This window comes from Helianthus annuus, chromosome 5 (genome assembly GCF_002127325.2).
Source record: "Helianthus annuus cultivar XRQ/B chromosome 5, HanXRQr2.0-SUNRISE, whole genome shotgun sequence".
NCBI classification, from domain to species: Eukaryota; Viridiplantae; Streptophyta; class Magnoliopsida; order Asterales; family Asteraceae; genus Helianthus; species Helianthus annuus.
Window position 1 is genome coordinate 148,005,088 of NC_035437.2, and position 6,000 is coordinate 148,011,087.

Here is a 6,000-nt window from a genome sequence, read left to right on the forward strand (position 1 = left end):
TTTTTTCCAGATCTTTCTAAAAAGATGAGTGAAGAACACCAAGAGGCTCCTGTTAGTGAGGAAGGACCAGTTCCTGTCCTTAGATGGGACTTAGGTCTCTTCGAACAGATTGTTCGTAGTTTCAGATTCCCACCGGAGTGGGATGCCCGGTATCCGGCTCAGGGCCAGACCGCGGCTGATGCACCACCCGGTTACATTACCCTGTATGAAGACTTCTTTCTTCAGGGTAATTTCCGACTGCCGGCGACCAACTTCCTAGGCAGTATCCTTTCTTACTACAATTTCCATATATCTCAGATGAGCCCTCCCGGGATGGTGAGGGTACGACACTTTGAATTTTTGTGCCATTCCCATGGCGTCGAGCCATCGGTAGATAAGTTTCGTGCTTTCTACCAGTTGCAGAGAACTATGGGGTTCTTCTCGTTTGCAAGCCGGGGCGCGGCAAAGAAGATCTTGTTGAATCCTCCTAAGAGTTTCCACGACTGGAAACCCAAGTTCTTCTTCATCAGGGAAGAAGTCTTGCCGATTGCCATGCCCTTTAGGGACTGGACCGAGGCCATACCGAAGGAAGATCTTCCCATCCCAAAAACTGCTCGGTGGTACCAGCAGCTAACCCCAACCCCAAATCGGGTGTTTGGGGAAAATGTGTTAGTTGCTGCTAAGATGAGTGACCAGTGGTTACCTAGCAGCAGGGAGGTTCCGGTTTTGAAGATCGGCGATCAAGGTTAGTTTCTTCTTTATTCTGTTTCTAAGTAGGATTTCTGTAATTGTCACTTACTTATCTCTATTTGTAGAAGCGCAACTCTACCAAGCTGCCTTCTCTACCTTTGGTGGCTCCATGGGCGTTCGCCCATTGCGCGATGACGAGGAAAGCTGGTATGACCAGATTAAAGGAAACTTCATGTTTCCTGCTGCTGATGCTTTCGCTTCACCGCCGACCACTACTGAAGGTGCGCAATACCCTAAACCTCGTCCATTGCGCTCTGTGACTCTCGCTGGGAAAGAGACTTTCTATCTTTCCAGCGAGGAGTCCGTAGGTTCTTCCAGCGGCGCGCTAAGCTCTTGGTCTAAAATCTTTGCAGGTGTGTTGCGCGACCTGGGGATTGACCCCGAGGAGAAGAAGAAGAAACCGGTGAAGAGGAAGAAGAAGGTGGAGCCTGAGGTGACCAGTAAGGGCACTGGCCCTAGTCGCGCAACATCTGCTGCTGTCAAAGGTACTCTTCGCCTTCGTCAACGTGACTTAGACGACTATGTGATAATCAGTGACTCATATGAAGGTTTATCACATGCAGCTAAGGGGAAGACCGGTGCTGGTGGGTCGAAGAGTTCTGGGAGCGCGGGTTCTCGCAACCCTGAAGCTGGCGCGACTCCGTCTTTCCCAGAAGATGAAGAAGTAGAAGAGGAAGATGCTGGTGCCCGGCTTATTGGGCGGAAGAGGGGTAGGAGCGAAGCCACGACTGGTGTGGCTTCCGCCCCTACATCTGCTGTGATTCCCGTGGTTGGGAAAACGAGCAAGCTGCGCTCGTTATACAAATTTTCTCCTGGTAAGTTCTTCGCTTCTCTTCTTAATACTTTTCCCTTTACTCAAATGCACTTGCTTTATTTTTCAGAAATCAAGAAGAAGACCCCTGAGAAGGGTGTCACGTTTAGTGAGGCTGGGGTAAAGAGGCCCAAGATTACCGTCAAGTCCACTGACACTGCTGCTCAGGATGCCGCGAAGGCTGCTGAGGCGCAGCGAAAGGTGGAGGAGGATCGGAAGAGAGAGGAGGAGAAGAAGAGAGTTGCGGAAGAGAAGAGAAAGAAAGAAGAAGAGAGGAAGAAGATAGAGGAGGAGAGAAAGAGAAAGGAGGAGGAGGAGAGGAAGCAGAGGGCGGAGCAGGAGAGGCTGGCTGAAGTGGCGAGGAAGCAGGCCTTGGAGAAGGAGCTAACGGCGAAAAAGGCTATGGATCAGCCTCTTAAATCTCCAGGTCCTGAGGTCACCAAACCAACCAACACCGGGCCTGTTATTACTTCCAAGGGTTCCAGCCGCTTCTCCTCAAGCGGCGCGAGCTCTGGTGGAGCTGGGGGTTATAACCCCAATGTGATAGGTGCGAAGGACACCGTTGGGGATATTTACTACAAGACTTACAATGAAGAAGAACGTGGTGACGCTCCTCATCAAGCCCCCTGGAGTTTAAAACAGAAAGATACTTTCGTTGAGTTCAGCCCTGCGCGCGAGTGGTTCCTGAACTCCTTTACACCTGCTGAAGTCCATCGGCAAAGGGCGAAACCTCACGAGATGTTGTATCGTACTTATATCCTTGGTGAGGCCAACGCTCGTGCTGCCAACCATCAAATAGTTCGCGAATGGCGAACGATGGTTAGGGAGCGCGCCGACTGGGAGGCTTATCGCGAGCGTATGCTGAAACGTATTGCTGAATTTGAAAAATCTAAAGCCGCGTTTGGTGAAGAGAGAGCCAAGTTTGAGGCTGACAAGAAGGCTGAAGAGTGGGGCCGCGAGGGGCTGCAGAAAAAACTCCACAATGTTGAGGAGCAACTGGCCAAGGAGAAGGCCGAGTTTAAGCGTATATGCGCCCAAGACAACGATCGTGCTTATGCGCTACGACAGAAGATCGTTGATCTTGAGGCTAAAGTTGCGGACTTGACCTCAAAGGTGGAGGAAGCGCAGGTTGAAAAAGCTGCCAAGCAGCAGATGGAGGTTAGTTCTATTGACTTTCGCTCTTCCCTTTTTTGTTTATGAAATTTCTTGAGTCAATTCTCAAGGCATTTGCCAATTTTCAGGTTGAGCTGACTGAAGCCAAGGTGCAATTGTCCAACAAGGACAGGGATCTCCGAGCCAAGGACATTGAGATTGCGGAACTCAAACGTCTTTGGAGATTGACCTTGAGGCTGAGAAGGTCAAGGCTGCTGATGCTGAGGAGGCGCGTGCTGTCATCACTGCTGCGCTTAATGTGGCCCAGACAAACTACTCCGAGGCCCAAGGCATCGTTGATACGCTTGTCTCGGAGGCTGAATGGATGCGCACTCGCGGCGTAGTGCTGGTAAGTGCCCTTGTCTTATGCTTTTTCTTGTTGAGAGTTATTTTTAATGCTTTTTGTTTTTTGTGAAGATTGCCAACTCCATCCTGAATGCGGGCGAGCTAGACCGCGCCGTAGCGGCTCTGACAGATGCGGCGCGTGCGGTGGGTCATCGGGGAGGCTACCTGGAGTGTGCTGATCACGTTGAGCAGATGCTTGGGCAAGAATTTGACATAAGTCATTGCTCAGTGACGGAACATGCTGATGCTGCACTGGCAAGTGCTGAGAACTCCTATGACAACCTTTCCTTGCCTATCATGGAGTTGGTTGTTGAATCGTTGAAGAAAGACGACTGGTGCCAGCGTCTTAAGGCAGTCCTCGATCCACCAGTTACCGTCGAGTTGTCCCGACGAAGAGCCAGCTGGTGATGATGGTGGCGATGGTGATGATGATGGCAACGATGATGATGGTGAAGATGACGGAGATGATGGTGATGATCGACGCGATGAATAGGATCGTTTGTTGAATAGGTGGTTGATAGGCATTTGTGCCTTTGTAATTTCTTCGGACACTCTATGTACAATGCTGCGCATTTGCGCAAGTTTTAAATGAAATGAAACATTTTGGTTTTTTCCGTTGCAATTATTGCATTGCTATAAAAACTTTATGTTAAATTAGCTCGAATAAATGGAAGCATTTTTTAAGCATTAAGGTATCCACCCGGTCTCGCGCTTTGTTCGCGGAGGACCTTGGAGGTGGTTTGACCAACCCTGAAATGCTGGAGCGTTTTCGCGCTAATCAAAAGTTTAGCATGCATTTGTAACGAAAAAATGTAATAGAAAAACATGTCGTATGTTTTCATTCAAGTCAGAAATGGGCGCTTAGGCCTTCATACATAATTGCTAATGGCTTGTAGCCGACTTAGTGAATTGAAAGATGGCGCAAGGCCGAAATAGATTACATGTAACATTTGCGCAATTGTTGCGCATTCCAAGTTCTTGGTAAGATGTGGCCATCTAGGGTGCGCAATTTGTAGGCCCCTTTGCCCAGGACCTCATGAATCAGATATGGGCCTTCCCATTTAGGTGCCAATTTCCCTGGACGTTCCGCATTTGATGCTTCATTGTCGCGAAAGACGTATTCCCCTGGGTTGAAGGTACAAATGCGAACCCTTGTGTTGTAGTACCTTTCCAGCTGGGTTTTGTATTTGGCCTCTCTGATTCTCGCGATTTCGCGTCTTTCTTCTAACAGGTCCAAGTCTAGGCGCCTTTCCGCTTCATTGTCAACTGCGTTGACCGTTGTCATGCGTGGCGAGGGCAGGCCAATCTCCGCCGGAATGACCGCCTCTGAGCCATAGACCAGGCTGAAAGGGGTCTCGCCGGTACTCGTCTTTGGCATGGTCCGATGAGCCCATAAAATGCTTGGGAGCTCATCAACCCATCCGCGCCGCCTTGTTCCTAATCTGGCCTTTATTCCTTCGACGATGCATTTGTTCACACTTTCCACTTGTCCGTTGCCTTGTGGGTGCGCAACGGATGTGAAAGTGTGTTCGATGTTCATCTCCTTCATCCATTTCTTAAGATCGTCCGAAGCAAAGTTGGTGCCATTGTCAGTCACGATCTTGAGCGGGAGGCCAAATCTGCATATGATGTGCTCCCATATGAATTTGCGCACAATCATAGCTGTGGTGGATGCAAGGGCTTTGGCTTCTACCCACTTTGTGAAGTAGTCGACAGCTACTATGATGAACTTTACGGCACCGGGAGCATCCGGGAAAGGTCCCACCATGTCAATTCCCCATTACTGAAAGGGCCATGCGGTGGATACGGGGATAAGATCATTTTTAGGGCGCAGCGTTTTTGGAGAGTGCCTCTGGCAAGAGTCACATTTGCGGATCTCCTTCATTGCGTCAACATGCATACCAGGCCAGTAGTAACCGGCGCTCATGATCTTCGCGACAACCATCCGTGGTCCGGAGTGGATGCCGCAAATCCCTTCGTGGATTTCCCTTATCAGATAATTCGCATCCTGGGGGTCCACACAGCGCAGTAGTGGCCCTAGGAAGGATTTTCGGTACAAGATACCGCCGTTCATTTCGTATTGCAGGGCTTTGTTTTGGATCTTCCTTGCTTCCGCTTTGTTTTCGGGGAGCAGCCCTTCTTGCAAGTATTGGATGATCGGGGTCATCCACGACGGTTGCCCTGTTTCGATCACATTCACCTGTCGCAGCAATACTGACGGGTTCTTGAGTACCTCTATCCTTACATCCTTGGCGAGATGTTGAAAGGAAGTCGAGGCGAGTTTGCTCAGGGCATCGGCGGGCTTGTTTTCTGAGCGATTGATATGTATAACTTTGTGGGATTTGAATTGTTGGAGCAATTCTTTCGCTTGTTCTAGATATAAAGCCATGACTTCTCCCTTTGCGTCGTAGATGCCGTTTACTTGACTGGCTATCAGGAGTGAGTCAACATGTGCGCGCAAGTTTTTTGCTCCCATCTTGATGGCGAGGCGTAAGCCTGCCAGAAATGCTTCGTACTCAGCCTCGTTGTTGGTGTTTTTGAAGTCCAACTTAATGGCGTAAGTAAACTCGTGATTCTCTGGGCTCACCAGGCGCAATCCTGCTCCAGCGCCATCTTCATTTGATGCCCCGTCGGTGTAAAGCATCCAAGTTTCATCTGTTGTATCTGTCTCGGGAGTCTCTATCAGCTCGCACTCCTTGATTTTATCGGCCGGCACTTCTGTGATGAAGTCGGCAAGGACCTGCCCCTTAATGACTGGGCGCGGCCTGTACAAGATGTTATGGCCGCCCAGTTCAATGGCCCATTTTGCCAACCTGCCTGATGTCTCCGGCTTCTGTAGTATGGTGCCAATGTGGAAATTTGTAAGCACAGTTATCACATGGCCTGTGAAGTATCTGCGCAACCTTCGGGAGGCGTGTAGCAGTGCAAGAACCAGCTTTTCCATTGTGGAATATCTTGTTTCT